At 42.4% G+C, this 18,168-nt stretch overlaps 1 non-coding gene across 1 annotated transcript; it reads left to right on the top strand.

Annotated features, from left to right (window-relative positions):
* The first annotated feature begins 5,800 nt into the window (after positions 1 to 5,800).
* Positions 5,801 to 5,935, top strand: LOC133079317 (small nucleolar RNA SNORA61). Its single transcript, XR_009698155.1, has one exon. It is a non-coding gene; the product is annotated as a small nucleolar RNA SNORA61 (small nucleolar RNA).
* The last annotated feature ends 12,233 nt before the right edge of the window (positions 5,936 to 18,168 follow it).

Genomic DNA, 18,168 nt, shown 5'->3' with positions numbered 1-18,168 from the left:
TGGCTTAGAGCAGAGATGGAGCCCCAGGGCAGCCCTTTCAGAGTGGTAGCTGAAGATAGTAGGATTTCTGGTTCTCTTTTCCCTTCATCTAAAGCTGCACTGTGTGATAAAGGGGCCATTTAGCCACATAGGCTTGTTGAACACTGGAAATGTGGCTAGTATGACTGAGGACCTGACTTTTTATTTTGTCAAGTACACAACATAACATTTACCATCTTAACCATTTCTAAGTTCAGTAGTGTTAAGTACATTTGGTATTGTGCAACCAATCTCCATAGTTCATTTTTATCTTGAAAACCTGAAACTCTCTGCTTATTAACAACTTCCCATTTCCTGCCTCCCCCCAGTGTCTGGCAGCATCACCATTCTAATTTCTGGCTCTATGAATCTGACTACTTTTGATACTTCATGTAAGTGGAATCATACAATACTTGCCTTTTTGTGACTGGCTTATTTCACGTAGCATAAGGTCCTCAAATTCATGTTCCAGAATTTCCTCCCTTTGTAAAAAGGCTGAATAATATTCCCTTGTCTGTATACACCACATTTTGTTTACTCATTCATCTGGCAATGGACACTTGGGTTGCTTCCAACTTTTGACTATTGTAAATAATGCTGCTATGAACATTGGTGTACAAATATCTCTTGAGACTGTGCCTTCAATTCTTTCGGTTACATATCCAGAAAACAGAACTGCTGGATCATATGGTAATTCTTTTTAAATTTTTGAGGAGTTATCATACTGTTTTCCACAGCAGCTGCACCATTTTACATTTCTATCAGCAACACACAGAGTTCCAATTTCTCCACATCCTTGCCTTAATGTAAATTTAAAACTCATAATTCAGTTATGGAAAAACTTTTAAGTATGTTTGGAACAACAAGGATATAGGAATCTGCTTTTTCAACTGTAAATTTTATGAAATCTAAATATACATTAAGTATTCCCAATACAAATTAAAATTCCTGACTTAAAAAAATATATGGAAATGTGCTGTAAGTGGAAAACACACCAGGCTTCAAAGAAGAAAAAAAGAACATAAAATGTCTCATTGATAATGTTATATATTGACTACATACGAGATGATATTTTGGATATGTTGATCCAAATAAAACTATTAAAATTAATATTACCTGTGCTTTTACTTTTGTAAATGTGGCTACTAGAAAAAAATTTAAATTACATTTGCAGTTCACATTATATTTCTATTGGACAGCACTGCTATAGAGGTAGCTACTACCACTCGTACCACATAATGAAAGTCATCAGATTCTGGAAGACAAGCTCCTTCTGCAGTCCAAATTGTTGTAAGTCAAGCAAGCCCTTTTTTTCTTTTTTAAAAAAATAAATTTATTTATTTATTTATTTATGACTGCGTTGGGTCTTCGTTGCTGCGCGCGGGCTTTCCTTAGTTGCGGCGAGCAGGGGCTACTCTTCGTTGCGCTCAGCGGGCTTCTCTTGTTGTGGCGCATGGGCTCTAGGCATGTGGGCTTCAGTAGTTGTGGCAGGCGGGCTCAGTAGTTGTGGCTCGCGGGCTCTAGCGCGCAGGCTCAGTAGTCGTGGCGCACGGGCTTAGTTGCTCTGCCCGCACCAGGGCTCGAACCCGTGTCCCCTGCATTCGTAGGCGGATTCTTAACCACTGCACCACCAGGGAAGTCCCCAAGCAAGCCCTTTTCAACCTCTCTTCTGCCCTTGATATCTACATGCATCTTTCTTTTACTACAGGATTACCTGAATGAAAATTTCTATCCACTGTTACTGTGAAATGCTGGGCTATTATACTTAGTCCCTCAGTGGCTATCTGGGGTCCAGGCTTGAGTATCCTATTTTCTCTGTTTTGTTGGCATATCATTGCCTGATGCCTTCCATTACAGTATCAATTAACTCCTGTGCCTGCGTCATGGCTGGGGGCTGTGTGACAACACCACACCACAGAAAGCTCAGGAGATGTGTCCATGTGTTTGCAGAGTCGAAAGAGGCATTTTCATTTCTTCTCCTTCGACTTGACAGTGCTTCCTTGACACAACTTCTCCTCCTGTATCTTTGTGATTCTTACCCACTTACAGCTTATTTCCACTCTGAAAGCAGTCAGGAATCTTACTTTTGTCTATGTGATGACAAAATAGTGGAGCAGGACCTAGACCAGGTGTGGTCACTTTCAGTGACTGTGGCTACAATCCCAGAGGGGTTGAGGGGCAGGGAGTGGGGGGCTATGGGGCCCCAGGAAGGAAGCCTGAAATATCAGGTAGGGAAGATCCAGAAACTGGAATTGAGGCAGAAGAGCTGCTGTGACTAGAGCTGTTGCTCTTGACTATACCTCTTCTCATTTCTGTTGCTCATACTGGGGTCACTCTAGATACAATAACCATCACCCCATTTCAAAGCAAAAATAAGCCTTCTCCCTAAAGGGTAAATTGGGCATAAGCTATTTTTTTTAAATGGTTCTTTTTTTTTTTAATTTATTTATTTGGCTGCATCGGGTCTTAGTTGTGGCACGTGGGCTCTTCGTTGTGGCGTGAAGGCTCCAGAGTGCACAGGCTTAGCTGCCTCACAGCTTGTGAGATCTTAGTTCCCCGACCAGGGATCAAACCTGTGTCCCCTGTATTGGAAGGCGGATTCTTAACCACTGGACCACCAGGGAAGTCCCTGGGCATAAGCTTTTTTTAAATAAAATTTTTATTCTGGAATAATTTTAAGTCTACAGATAAGTTGCAAAGATAGTACAGGGAGCTCCTCTATACCCTTTACTTTTTTTCCTGTATTTAATGTCTATATAACCATGGCACATTTGTCAAGACTAAGAAATTCACATTGGTATAATACTCTTAATTAAACTATAGACTTTAGTCTGATTTTACCGTTTATGTCCTTCTACTGTTCTAGAATCCAAACCACAATCCCACATGGCATTTAGCATACAAGCCTTTCATATACCAAGATCTTGCCCCATTTTACCATTCACATTAGTTTTGTTTTGATTTCTCGTTAGAGTATAGGCTCTAAAGTTTTGTATGGTTATGTATAATTCATAAATGTAAGTTTATTCATACTGGTGATGCCCACCAAAGACTACCGAAACATAGTTCTGGTCAAACAATGAAGGGTTATTAACTGCTATAGTGAGGGAGACCTGACACTATGGGCAACCATGCATCTCAGGAAAGGGGTGTTAAAGAGGGCTTATTATAGTGCTTGGGCTTGTGTTAGGTGATTTTGGGGCAGGCCCAAGGAAACAGGGGTCTGCTCTGGTGCTGTCAGAAAGCGGGGCAATTCAGTGATTCGCTTAATAGTTTTTATCTGGAAAGCAAGAAAAATGGAGCAGGGCTAGAGTGGTCATTAGTGAAGCAACAGTCACTCATGTTAGCTAGGGAAGGGATGTTTGGTCATCTTTTTGTGGTTGCAGTGTCCATCTGTTTAGGCACGATTAGTCTTATTTTCTTCACCTTCCATCTCATCAGAGACCTCATCTGACATCAAAATTCCATGACATCGCTTATGTATATCAGGGCGTTCAGGCCAGCTACCAACGGTGGCTCTGGGGGTTCCTTTACTTCTTAGAGTTGAACCTGATCATAATTAAGATGGAAAGCAAAAGGAGATTGCTTAGCAGCTTTTGCTACAGGATATGACAACAGTTGGTCCCTGACACTGCTAATTCGACACTCTACATGTGCTTAACAAATAACTCGTCGCCAAGGGCTGGAAAGTTCGATCTGTCTTTTTCAGAGCAGAAACACGGCTGGTTTGGATGTAGCAGGAACTCAAATGACACTGAACTGGCGTGCGTGTTTCTTCCAGAAGTGAAGATCTTAGTGGTGACATCCTCTGCCCCAGCACTTTGTCTCTGAGGACCAGGCCTGAACCGAAAGCCCTGCGGACCCGAAGCAGGGGTCACCAACCCCCTGGGGCCGCTACCAGTCCCTAGCCTGTTAGGAACCCGGCCACACAGCAGGAGGTGAGCGGCAGGCAACGAAACTTCATCTGCTGCTCTCCATCGCTCACATTACCGCCTGAACCATCGCTGGAATTACTGCCTGAACCATCCCCCCACCACTCGCATTACCTCCTGAAACTCCAACCCCCCCCTAAATTGTCTTCCACAGTCCCTGGTGCCAAAAAGGTTGCGGACCACTGGTCTGAAGGAACAAGCCGAGGGAGCCAGGCGAGGTCTCGTGACCCTGCGGAGCAGCGACCCAAGACCTGACAGCACAGCCTGCGGCCGCTCCTCAAGTTCTGCCTCTGGAGCCGCCATTATCGGTCTCCGCTGTTCCCGGTTCCCTCCTTCCTTCTCAGCAGGAAATGACTCTCACTTCCTTCTACCACTCTGGTCTTCAATCCAGCCGTCCTTTGGGCTCACTGTCTGGGGGACTCTCCCCGTCAGTAGCTTTAGAAGCTCAGGCGTGCCTCACAAGCCCTACCCTACCCCCGAGCAGAGATCACCCAGATCCCGCGCCTCCCTTCCCAGCAGCGCCCGGCTCTTCAAGCCCCGGCCCCGCCCTGCGCCTGGCCGACCAATCCCCGGCTCCGCTCCGGACGCGTCACAATGGCGCCCTCGTGGCCCTGCCCCCGGACGCCCTCCTCGGAGACCCCCGCCCCGGCGCGGTCTTTGCGTCCTTCCGGCTCGCTTTCGGAAGTAGGATTGCGCCGCGTCTTACTGGAGAAGAAGGTGGGGTTTGGCGAGAACCCGGAAGCGGGGCGGGGGCGCGGGTTCCTGGGGCTGTCGTTCCCGGATGCTTGGGCACAGGACCGACAGGGGGCAGAACACGCCGAGAGCCGAAGGGCTTCCGGAGGCGATGCGTGCGCACGACGTGCGGGAGTTGTAGACTCCGGCCCGCCGAGCTCCTGACCACGCCCCTCTTAAGCCCCGCCCAGGGGTTTCCATTGTGATGGTTAAACAGCCTCCACTGTCTCAACTACTACTGTAGAGTTCCTCGCGTTTCACCCTCTTCTAGGTTCTCACAGGGGTAGGGACGACTGAGGTGCCGGATGTGCAGAAGAGCGGGAGCATGGAGACTCGGAACCCTAAGTGAAGGGTGGGACGGGGGCGGGACAGAAGGGGACGAGTTTGGGGAAAATCCCTTTTTTAGGGCAGGGATGTTGGGGAGCCCTGGACGGGTCCGCATCCTAGGACCCGGAGGTATGAGAAGTCTGCGCCAACATGTAGGGACACCTTTAAGGGTGTAGACGTGGTTGGGAGAAAGCTCTTTTTACTTTAGTTTGTTTTATTTCTTAAGGCAGTACATTCACATATTTAAAGACTCACAAACTTGCAGAAGGCTTTATTACTCAGAAAGTTTTCTCCTATCCATTTCCTGTTCCCTGAGGAAATATTTTCAAACCTTTGAATTTTTCTTCTCCAGAAGTTTTATTTCTTCCTTTTGTATCTGCATCTCTTCTCTGTATTTTTCCTTCATCAGCTTCACTAAATTTGAATACTTCAATCTGAAATATTTCCTGACTGATTTCCTTTGCCTCCTGGTCACACTTTGCTGCAGCATGTGTGTAGTCAGCCATTTGCTCTTCTCTTTTTCTAGTCATACCTTTGACTACATTTTGCACTGGTTCCTTTTTGACAACTCATCTTGCAATGAGCCTGAATTCAGCAGGTTGGGGGAGTGGGTCCAGGGCTTTGTCTCACGCTCTCATATTTTTCTTTATTATAAAGATTTGATTGTAGTTATATTTTCCCACTTTAAAAATATGACATATACGAGATATATTGTAAAACGTATCTCGAAGGTGTAAAGAATACTACTCAATCCGGGATCTGTGTATCCACCACTAATCTTAAGAAGTAGTACTCTACCCCGTCCCCTTTCCCATTAGATCTGAACACTGCTCTTCGTGGTCATAAAGGGAGGAATAGTAGGAATGAAGCTGTCCTCACAGTGCTTGTAGTCTGCTATATAGCATGTGGGCTAGTTTCAAACAAGGTGTAATTCTCTTAGAACTTGTTTCCTCCTCCCCTGTAAAATGGCATAATCTTAGGCTTAAAGGGAGGCTGTATGTGAAGCTTGGGCAGTTGGTACAGTGATTGCTGACTGGTATTTCTGTATTTGGGAGAGATTTATCAATGGCTTTCTTGCCTCTTGATTGAGAGTGTTCCTTTTTCCTAAGATCTGTTACCAGTAAAGCTGCATTCATCTGTGATTGTGGATCTACAGAGTTGGGAGGGAAACTTTATGGGAAGACCCAAGCTAAGAGATAATAGGCTCTTTTATGTGGAAACCTTGACCTTTGTGGGGTTTTTTTTTGTTGTTGTTGTTGTTAATGTTGGTACCTGGCATATAAGTGACCAATAAAAGACTCCTGGATGTAAAAAAGAAAGAAAAATAGAACTCCACCTTTTTTCTTATGACCCTTTGTGTGATCCCGATCATCACAGCTCCCCTCATCACTGTCTTGAATTTTATGTTTGTCAATTACTTGCTTTTCTTTATAATTTGACTAAAATTGTATCCCACAGAAAAATGTATTGAATAGTTTTGCATGTCTTTGGATTCTGTATATGTTGTTTTCATACTTTATGTTTTCTTCTGTGCCTTTCTTTAATCAACCTTGTCTGTTGTCTTCACAGGAGTATTCCAAGACCAAGCGTAAAGCTATAGTAATTTTTGCTGTTTTATTTGTTTATTTTTATAAATAAATAATTTTATTTATTTATTTTTATAAATAAATAATTTTATTTATTTATTTTTATAAATAAATAAATAATTTTATTTATTTATTTTTATAAATAAAATAATTTTATTTATTTATTTTTATAAATAAATAAATAATTTTATTTATTTATTTTTATAAATGAATAAATAATTTTATTTATTTATTTTTATAAATAAATAAATATATTTATTTATTTTCGGCTGTGTTGGGTCTTCGTTGCTGCGCGCGGGCTTTCTCTAGTTGCGGCGAGCAGGGGCTCCTCTTCGTTGCGGTGCGCAGGCTTCCTGGACTAGGGCTCGAACCCGTGTCCCCTGCATTGGCAGGCGGATGCTTAACCACTGCACCACCAGGGAAGCCCCCTGATGATTTTTTTTGATGCTGGACATTTTCAGCATTTTCATGAGACTCTGTCTCTTACCCAAATCTGCTCTTTTTAGCAGGTTTTCTCTGACACCACACTGGCAAAGGAAAGGGAGATGCTACCTCATTACTGCCAGGTAAGATGGAAGTTCAGGTTCTCCATTCGGCTTCTGTTGACTGTCTGAGGATGGGCAATGGGAGAGGTGCCTCATTCTAGGGGACTGGGGCGGCTGTCAGGTTCTCTACTGGACCTTCAATGACAGCAGCTTGGCTGGGAGGGTGAGATGTGTGTGTTGCAGCCTGGTGAGGGGAAGTCTAGGCTTCCTGTTGGGCCTTGGCTGACGTGGGTGAGGGTGGCATCACACTTTTTTTCTGCGGAGCTTGGCTGGAGTAGGGTGGTTATTGTCTAAAAGTTTTGTCTTACAAGGCTGCCCCTTTCCTCATCCTTTGGCTCAGAAGAGCAGGCTTCTCTTAGCACCCATTGACGTTTTCAGACTGCTGGCTTCTCAAACACCCAGTGTAGAATATATGAGGCAAAAATAAAACCCAGGAGCCCAATGTCATGTCATTTCTTGGGCCCCAAGATCCCTTCTTGGTCTGCTGTTTTCTCTCCACCTTGTTATGTTTATTTATATAATATTCAGGATGTTTAGCTGTATTTAATGGGAGGAATATGAAGCACACCTTCTTTAGCTTGTCCTGAACTGGAAGCTTTGCCTTCAGTTTTGAAAGGTATTTTTGCTCTCTCTGAAATTAGAGTCTGACTGTTTTTTCTTTCAGGACTTTAAAGATGTCATTCCACAGTCTTCTCTGTTGTATTGTTTCCAGTGAGAAATATGATGTCATCCTTATATATGTTCTTTATTTAACGTGTCTGTTTTTCTGGCTAAGATTTTTTTTAAATCACTTGTTTTGAGCAATTTGATTCTGATGTTATTTGGTGTGGTTTTTTTGTGTTTCTTTAGGTTAGGGTTCATTGAGCTTCTTGGAACTGTAGGTTTATAGGTTTTTTTAAGTGTGGAAAGTTTTAGGCCATCATTTTGTTACCGAACAGAGTTCATGTGCCTGATGCACAGTGAGGCCAAACAAATCAAAATGTTGGAGTTTGGAGCAGGGAAAGGTTTATTGCAGGACCAAGCAAGGAGAACGGGTGGCTAATGCTCAAAAGCCCTGAACTTCCCCTTGGTTTTAGGGGAGAAGTTTTTATAGCAAAATTTGGGTGAGGGCTGCAGGGTGTGTGACTTTCTTCTGATTGGTTGTTGGTGAGGTAGCATAGCTGAAATTCAGCGTTTGTGTGCTGGTACCAAATTGAATCTTGGAGACAGAGTTTTGGGCAAAGTACAAAAGAATAACTTTATTGCTTTGCCAGGCAAAGGGAGCCACAGCAGGCTAATGCCCTCAAAACTGTGTGTCCAACCCAGAGGTGGTAGTGAGGAGTTTTATAGTAATGGTTCAAAGAGGAGGGCTTGATCAGCTTGTGGACGTTCTTCTCATAGGTTGGTGGTGAGGTAATTGGGAGTCAGCATCATCAAACTTCTGGTTCCAACCGGTCTGGGGTCTACATGCTTGTGGGCAGCATACCATTAACTTCTTCCACCTGGTGGGGGTTTTGGTATCTGCAAAACAGCTCAAAGATATTGTTACGTGTATCCCTTGATGGGGAACCAGGACCCTGCCCCAAGGCTGCACTATTGTTTCTTGACTGCTCCTCCCTTGTCCGAATCCCCTCCCTTCCCTGATTAGCAGTTGCTTGAACCTGCCCTTTGGAACTCAGGGAAGGTCATGGAGGCTGAATGAAGCCTATTTCCTACAAATAAGAAATGGGGGACACAGAAAGACTTTTGTGCCTGGGAGCCCCACAGAGTCCTGCTCAGTTACAAAACCAGGATCAGATTCCAGAACCAAGAGATTAGAGTAAAGAACATCATCCACCTGGAGTCTGAAGTTCATCCCCTGCCCCACTGCAGTGGAAGCAAGGAGTCCTAACCACTGGACCACCAGGGAATTCCCCCAGAACCCGTCTTCAGCAAATTAAAATAAGAATCATCTGCGAAACACGTAAAATGCAAATTCCTGGGTGTCTTAGTAGGTCAACAAGCTCAAATGATTCTGCTGCAAATGAAATATTGATTGTAATTTGAGAAATACCAATGAGACTATCAAAAAGACCAATTTAATGAAGAATCAGCAGGCTCCTAGGAGATATATTCTCTCGTTTTAGGACAGATTTTTTTTTTTTGGTGCGGACCATTTTTAAAGTCTTTATTGAATTTGTTACAATATTGCTTCTGTTTTTTGTTCTGTTTTTTTTGGCCCCAAGGCATGTGGGATCCTAGCTCTCTGACCAGGGATTGAACCCTCACTCCCTGTGTTGGAAGCCGAAGTCTTCTACTGGACAGCCAGGGAAGTCCCTAGGACAGATCTTAATATATGAATGGAGATTGGGGTTATCTACCAGGAGTAGAGCCATACCAGATAGATCTTTAGCTAGTCCTATCTAAATAAGTGGTTCTTGATCTGGTATAGTTGAGAGGGAAGGCTGGCAATTGCCCCCTTAGAACTTTTGGCTTTTGTAGACATTTTGATTGTCATGACTACGGGCAGTACTATTGGTATTCAGTGGATAGAGCACAAGGTTGCTGCTAAACATACATTGTGCAGGATAGTCCCCCAAACAAAAAAATTATCTGGTCCCAAGTGTCAATTTTGCTGCTGTTGAGAAAGCCTACTCTAAATCCTGTGTTACCTGAAAACTGGGTTTTCCTCTTGGTGGGTGTTGAGCCAAAAGACACAACCAAGCCAAAGATCGGGAGAAGGAAGGATTTATTACTTGCAGCAAGTAAGGAGAACACCGGGGATCTTTCCCAAAGCAGTGTCCCCCTGAACAGCAAAACTGGGAAAGTTTTAAGCTAAGGGTACATGCATATCCTTGAAGGGGCTTGAACAGGTGAATTCGGCATAGAATTGGGGCACAGGGTGAGAAAGTCCAAACTTTAGTTGATTGAAGTTGTGAAGGTCAGAAAAGGTCAACATCATCATCCCTTAGGTTCCAGTTGATCTGGTGGTTGAGCTCTCAAGCGGGGTTTAAATTCAGCAAAACAGTTCAAGAAAGTGCCTCAGGCTAATCTTTGTCATTGAAACAGAACTGGGAGTCTTTGCAACTGATTTACTATCTTTGCTATTGTTACCTCTCTTGCCTGATAACAGGTTGTTCTTTTGTTCCCTTAAATCATTATTACTGAGACCTGTTCAAGGGCAAGCATTGTGGCCAGGCTTAGATTCCAAAATGGCTTAGGCCAAAAATGGCTTCTCTTATGACAAGAAAGCCATGCCTAGTTCTTTTTCTCCGGGGATCTCCTACCCAATCTGCTTACACCTGGACTAACAAAAGATCTTGGAATAAAGAGAAGAGTAATTGCTGGCAAGATTTAAGAGACATGGCTAAAGTAGTTCTAACTCATTTTCTTTGGTAGTTGCTACCATTAGCAATACCCACACCACCACCAAAAGAAATACTAAGCTTTGTGGCAAGAGAAGGATTAAGGGAAGAGTATACAATGGCCCAGGAAAGCCCCAGGAGCTCCCCTTACATCCATTCTGTGAAGACTGATCCAGGTTGATGACTATTTGCATGGTCTTGGAGGTCCTTGTAGAAAGCAACCAGCAAGGAGAGCTTGTATTTGTATAGCACTTAGGTTTATGAAGCACTTATACATTCCTTAGCTTCTTTTCCTTGGGAGGTAACCAGAGTATATCAGTTTCTTGTGGCTGCTGTAACAAATTACCACACTTGACAATTGAAAACAATAGATATTTATTCTCTAATAGCACTGGAGGCTAGAAGTCTGAAATCAAGGGTTTGGTGGGGCTGCAATCCCTCTGAAATCTTTAGGGGAGAATCTGTTCCTTGCTTCTTCCAGCTTCCGGTGGCTGTCAGCATTTTTTGGCATGTAATAGCTGTATCTCTCTCTGCTCTGTCTTCTCATCACCTTTTCTTATGTGTATGTTTCAAAACTCCCTCTACCTTTCTCTCACCGGCAAACATGTGATTGCATTTATGGTCTACTCAGATAATTCAGGATAAGGTTCTCCTCTCCAGATCATTAACTTAATCACATCTTTTGCCATGTAAGGTAATATTCATGGGCCCCAGGGATTAGGATGTGAACTTTTCCTTCAGAAGGGTACAATTCAGTCCACTACACAGGGCAACAGTGACCCCCATTTTACATTATTTTACTAGGTCACATGCCTAATTAAGTGTGGAATTTGGCTTTAAGCCCAAATCTTAGTCCCATCTTTTATGACTATACTGTAAATCATAACAAGAAACAAGAGTGAGAAAAATAGTAGCTAAGGCACAAAAGGAGAACAGAGGAGAAACAGAGAAGTAGAAAATAAAATTGAATTGCAGACTTGCGATTTTGGACAGTAAGCCAAAAGAAATACTACTGTGAAAAAAGGCCAATAGATGAGCCCAGGGGCAGTTGCCATTAATGAATAATTACTGCCCTCTGGGGGTTTTCTTTGTCACCACATCTGTGGGTTAGTGTTCCAGGCCAAGAACTATCTACAGTGGAGATAATACTACCATTTACTTACAACAGTTGGCTCAGTGCCTTGCAAATAATAGCATTTCATCATTGGAAGGCACCATAAGTACCAGCCATGGTTATCAGTTAACATTTTTGTGCTTAAGTTCTATAAGGACTGTTGATTTGATATTTTTATAAACCTTGAAAATAGTTACTTGCCAGATGACTAATACTCTCAAACCGTAAACTGTGTAGCTCTCATTTTTTCTACTCCTTGTCTACTGAGAGAGAATACTATTTTCAGACTACCTGTTCTCAACTTTGGGTGCACTTTAGAATCACCTGGGGAACTTTAAAAACCATGATGTTCCTGCCCACCCCAGATCAATGAAAGAGCAACCTTTAGGAACAGGACTGAGAGAAGGGGTACTCAAATTTATTACTACTATTTTTTAATTTTCACATTCACATTTTAAAATTGATATCTAAAATTTTATAAGTTTAAAGAGTTGTAAAGTATTAAATTTCTGGCATATTGTAAATACTGACTTCAAAAGATAAAAGTCACATTACTTCTTTAAATGTAAATAATAGGTTGTAATTACCATAGTGCAACATGTAATAAACTTCTTACCACTGGGAAATTTCCCATCATTCTTTTCCATTCCACTCCCTCCATAGAATTTTATCCTACTAATATAGTATATTTTCATGCTTTAATGTCTTTTATGACCCTCTCATAATTCTCTGGAGCAAAAATATGTATATAAATTTGGATTGAACTTTTAAGATTTCCTGTGTCCACAGGCTTTAAGTACTTAACGTTTCTGGATTGTGGGATCATTATAATACCTATTAAAACATAATTAATAAAAACAGCATTAATATATTACAGTTTTTAAAAAATTTTTATTGGTGTATAGTTGATTTACAATGTTGTGTTAGTTTCAGGTGTACAGCAAGTGACTCAGTTATACATGTACATATATCCACTCTTTTTTTAGATTCTTTTCCTATATAGGCCATTACAGAGTACTGAGTAGAGGTCCCTGTGCTATACGGTGGGTCCTTATTAGTTATCTGTTTTATATATAGTAGTGTATATATGTCAATCCTAATCCCCCAATTTATCCCTTCCCCCCTGGTAACCATAAATTTGTTTTCTACATCTGTGGCTCTACTTCTGTTTTGTAAATAAGTTCATTTGTAGCCTTTTTTTAGATTCCACATATAAGCAATAGTATATGATATTTGTCTTTCTCTGTCTGACTTATTTCACGCAGTATGACAATCTCTAGGTCCATTATATTACAGTTTTGAGGGGACAAAACCTAAATTTCCTTCAATAAGTGAGAGGATAGGGATTTCCCTGGTGGTCCAGTGGTTAAGATATGGGCTTTCACTGCCGTGGACCAGAGTTCGATCCCTGGTTGGGGAAGTAAGATCCCACAAACTGTGCAGTGTGGCCAAAAAAAAAAAAAAAGAAGATAAAGTAAATAACGGTATATTTGTACAATGGAATGCACAGCAATAAAAAGGAATGAAATACTTATATATACATTAGTATGGATGAATTTGAAAAGCATCATGCTGAGTGAAAGAAGCCAGACAAAAGAATATATATGATACCGTTTCTATAAAAATCCTAGAAAATGCAAACCAAATCTATGGTGATAAAAAGCAGGCTTGTAGTTGTTTGGGGCTGGCAGTGGAGGGAAGCACGGATTGCAAAGGGTTACGGGGAACTCTTAGGGATGATGGAAATGTTCTGGAACTTGAGTGTAGTGGTGAGGTCACAGGTGTAATCATTTATCAAAATTCATTGAATTGTACAATTTAAATTATACATTAATAAGGTCGACAAAAATGTGTTCCAAGTTTTTTTTTGTTGTTTTTTAAAATATTTATTTATTTATTTGGCTGTGCCAGGTCTTTTGGCTGCGTTGGGTCTTCGTTGCTGCGCGTGGGCTTTCTCTAGTTGGCGGTGAGTAGGGGCTACTCTTCATTGCGGTGTGTGGGCTTCTCATTGCAGTGGCTTCTCTTGTTGCAGAGCATGGGCTCTAGGCACGTGGGCTTCAGTAGTTGTGGCACATGGGCTCCGTAGTTGTGGCTCGCGGGCTCTAGAGCACAGGCTCAGTAGTTGTGGCGCACGGGCTTAGTTGCTCCGTGGCATATGGGATCTTCCCGGACCAGGCTCGAACCCGTGTCCCTTGCATTGGCAGGCAGATTCTTAACCACTGCGCCACCAGGGAAGTCCTGTGCCAGGTCTTAGTTGCAGCACACAAACTCTTAGTTGCAGCATGCAGGATCTAGTTCCCTGACCAGGGATGGAACCTGGGCCCCCTGCATTGGGAGTGTGGAGTCTTAGCCACTGGACCACCAGGGAAGTCCCTGTTCCAAGTTTTAATAGACAGTAAACAGTACACGTTTATTGGAAATATGCAGAAGAATAAATCCCTACTCAGGGATTAAAAGAGACTAAAAGTCTCTCTCTTTCTCTCTCTTTTTTTTTTTTTTGGCTGTGATGCGCTGCTTGCGGGATCTTAGTTCCCCGACCAGGGATTGAACCCGGACCCTTGGCAGTGAGCGTGTGGAGTCCTAACCACTGGACAGCCAGGGAATTCCCAAAAGTCTCTCATTTTTGAACCAAAGCCTATTTTGAATAATAGGCTACTGTAGATTCACACCTTCCCCCACCTCCCCATTTCCCTATCTGATCTCACTTCCTGTTCTACCCCTAACTCACCTCATTCCACTCATGTCTCACCCATATGTACATTTGTGGGGTGTGCTTCTCTTCCTTCCTTTAAGTCTTTTCTCAAATGTCATCTTTTCAGGGAAGCCCATTCTGAACACTCTCTGAACTGGTAGTTTCCATCCCCATACTCCCATCTTTTCTATCCCTTCTTATTTTTCTTTATTCTGTAGACATTAATTCCTTTAAGTATTATATAATTTACTCATTATGTTTAGTATTTATTGCCATTAGGATATAAACTCCATGAGGGCAGCAAACTTTCTTTTGTTCTCTATTGTACCTAGAATTGTGCCTGGCCCATACTCAGCCCTTAGTAAGTGTTGAATAAAAGAATGGATGAAAGTAGACGTAAAACTGAAAGCTTTCAAGTTAATATATATTTGGGTCAATAGGATCTCTCCTTAAACATTTTAAACCCTTCTCGGGATTTCTGTGGGGGTACCCTGTCTGAAACAAAAACAAAACCAAACAACCTTCAGTTCGAAGAGGTTGACTCAGTGTTTTTGAGATAAAACAAACAGGTTATATGGAATTCCCTGGTGGTCCAATGGTTAGGATTCTGCGCTTCCATTGCCAGGGTCACGGGTTCGATCCCTGATTGGGGAACTCAGATCCCACAAGCTTCGAGGCGTGGCCAAAAACAAAACAAAACAAAACAAAAAACAAGCAGGTTATGAATACTATGGAATTCAGGAGTACTCAGTATAGCCATCTGATGAAGTAACACAGGGTCTTGGATTCTCCAAAGCTCAGCACTCACTCTTCTTCCTCACAATGAGAGTGCCAGACTTAGGAGGAAAAGTAAATTTGAGGGAAAGTAAATTTAGGATGGTTGTATAGGTGTGTTGAGGTGCCCAACTTGAAGTAAAATACCATCATCTGGGGGAACAAAATTCGTACAGCCTCTAAATAGACGGTTCTTCATATAAACTGAAAGAGCAGACCAGATGTGAAGCAGAATAGGAGACATCTCTGAAGCAGGAGGGGTGCGACCAAGGATGTTGAACTTCCTACGGGGCTTCTGTTACATTTCTTTTTTTTTTTTTTGTATTGTAATTACTGATATGGTTGGATTTTATTTTCCATCTTGATATTTGTTTTCTTTTTCTTTCTTTCTTTTTTTTTTTCTGGCCACACCGTGTAGCATGTGGGATCTTAGTTCCCCGACCAGGGTTCGAACATGTGCCCCCTGTAGGAGAAGCACGGAGTCTTAACCACTGGACCGCCAGGGAAGTCCCTCTGTTACATTTCACCTCCTTCCTTGTATAACATGAGAGCTTTGTGCTTTCAGTCACATCACTGAAACCTAGTTTCTCAGAGCCTTTAATATTTTCCAAATCAGAGGAACCTCCACTTTTGACACAAAAGTGTCATAGCTTAGGTAGATTTCTATACTATATATGTTAAGCACCCAAAACCTGTAAATGGAGATAAAAAGTCAGAACTGGGTCAGGAGAAACTGGCCCAGCTGTGAGGTTATTGTCAGCATTTAAAGGGCCTACTGAACTCTGGAATAGATCAAGTAGACAACAGTCTCTAGGAGGTCAGACCCATTAGCCCAATTAAGGGTGAGATGAAGGTGAAATGTACAGTATTCAGAGGGAATGGAGACAACAGGCAATGCTCAGAGACAAGTAGAAGCAACAGTTATGCCTCAGGAAGCCAGTTCCTAGGTTTCTAGGGCAAAGGCTGGGCTGCATGTCAAGAAGGGTGGGGTGCAAGCAAGGACCCCAGTTCCAGCAGAACTATCAAGACACAATGTAGTTATAGGGACTGACCTGGAGCAGTATGATATGTAGGGAAAATTCTTCTGAGAGCACTGGGGAGGCCACTGAGCATTCAGATTTTGAGACCACTTAACTCTTGAATGAGATAGTATGGGGAGATTTCAGTTGAATATGGATTTCAATTAGGGTCAGAAGTCTAACTTTGACAGCAATACTGAGAGTCAACATGGCGTTGTGTGAATAGCACTTATAGTCTTGTTTGAAGATTAAATTAGTTATATTTATAAAGCATTTAGAACAGTACCTTACGTAGTGAGCACTACTTATCAGGAAACGTGTCTTATATAGAACAAAATTTTTGAAAATGCAGTGTCTAAGTTCTCACTCATTTAGTATGTAACATTGTACTTTCCTGAATAAAATATAAATTTAAGGGACTTCACTGGCAGTCCAGTGATTAGGACTCTGTGCTCCCAATGCAGAGGGCATGGGTTTGATCTCTGGTCGGGAAACTAAGATCCCACATGCCGCATGACATGGCCAGAAAAAAAAAAAAAAAAAAAAAAAAGAAAAAAAAAAAATATATATATATATATATGTATCTAAATTTAAGAATTTGATTTTTTAAAAGTATTTCATTTTTGGCTGCTTTGGGTCTTAGTTGCGGCACATGGGATCTTTGTTGCGGCACACGGGATCGTCCTTATAGTGCACGGGCCTTCTCTCTAGTTGTGGCTCATGGGCTCCATAGCGCACAGGCTCAGTAGTTGCAGCACGTGGGCTCTCTAGTTGCGGTGCACGGGCTCCAAAGTACATGGGCTCTGTAGTTGCAGCACATGGGCTTAGTTCCCCCACAGCATGTGGGATCTTAGTTCCCTGACCAGAGATGAAACCCGCGTCCCCTGCATTGGAAGGCAGATTCTTTTTTTTTTTTTAATTTATTTATTTTATTTATTTATTATTTTTGGCTGTGTTGGGTCTTCATTGCAGTGCGAGGGCTTCTCATTGCGGTGGCTTCTCTTGTTGCGGAGCCCAAGCTCCAGGCACACAGGCTTCAGTAGTTGTGGCTCGTGAGCTCTAGAGCGCAGGCTCAGTAGTTGTGGTGCACAGGCCTAGTTGCTCCGTTGCATGTGGGATCCTCGCGGACCAGGGCTCGAACCCGTGTCCCCTGCATTGGCAGGCGGACTCCCAACCACTGCACCACCAGGGAAGCCCGGAAGGCAGATTCTTAACTACTGGACCACTAGGGAAGTCCCCAGAAGTAGATTGAGTAATTTGAACTTTTAAAATTGTAAGCGAGGGCTTCCCTGGTGGTGCAGTGGTTAAAAATCCGCCTGCTAATGCAGGGGACCACGGGTGTGAGCCCTGGTCCGGGAAGATCCCACATGCTGCGGAGCAACTAAGCCTGTGCGCCACAGCTACTGAGCCTGTGCTCTAGAGCCCACGAGCCACAGCTACTGAGCTCGCGTGCCACAACTACTGAAGCCCGTGCGCCTAGAGCCCGTGCTCCGCAACAAGAGAAGCCACCGCAATGAGAAGCCCGCGCATCATAACAAAGAGTAGCCCTGGCTTGCCACAATTAGAGAAAGCAGCAACAAAGACCCAACGCAGCCAAAACTAAAATAAATAAAAATTTAAAATTGTAAGCGAAACTGTGAATATTGATGGATTTGAAAAATATTACACGGCTGATGAAAAGAATGATGATAGTGGTATAAGAAAAACGTATAAATGTTGCATGTGTATTTACACTTCTATTTTATCTGAATCACATCTAAAAATAACAAAAGAATTAAGTAAAAAACAAATTACAAAGGACAACTAATGAAGGAATAGACTTAAAGAAAAGAAATAAAGGTAATCGACAAAACAATGAAGCTACAATACTCATGCATTATGCACATGAACTACAGTATGTATAATACGTAGAAGTGTATGAATGATCATTTAAGGGAATATCTATCTCATGTAGTTCACTGAAAGGAAAAGTGTCATCATCTAAATAGAAGTAGTTAAAACATCCTTAAGCCATAAACTGGGCAGCCAATTGTTTTGTGCTCATAAATCCAGCTTTCCATCTGTGAATAACTCTGGGTGACCAGCAATTACCTCTGTTGGATTTCC

Source organism: Eubalaena glacialis, chromosome 1, assembly GCF_028564815.1.
Source record: "Eubalaena glacialis isolate mEubGla1 chromosome 1, mEubGla1.1.hap2.+ XY, whole genome shotgun sequence".
In the NCBI taxonomy this organism is placed as follows: Eukaryota; Metazoa; Chordata; class Mammalia; order Artiodactyla; family Balaenidae; genus Eubalaena; species Eubalaena glacialis.
This window is presented reverse-complemented; position numbering and strand designations above follow the sequence as displayed.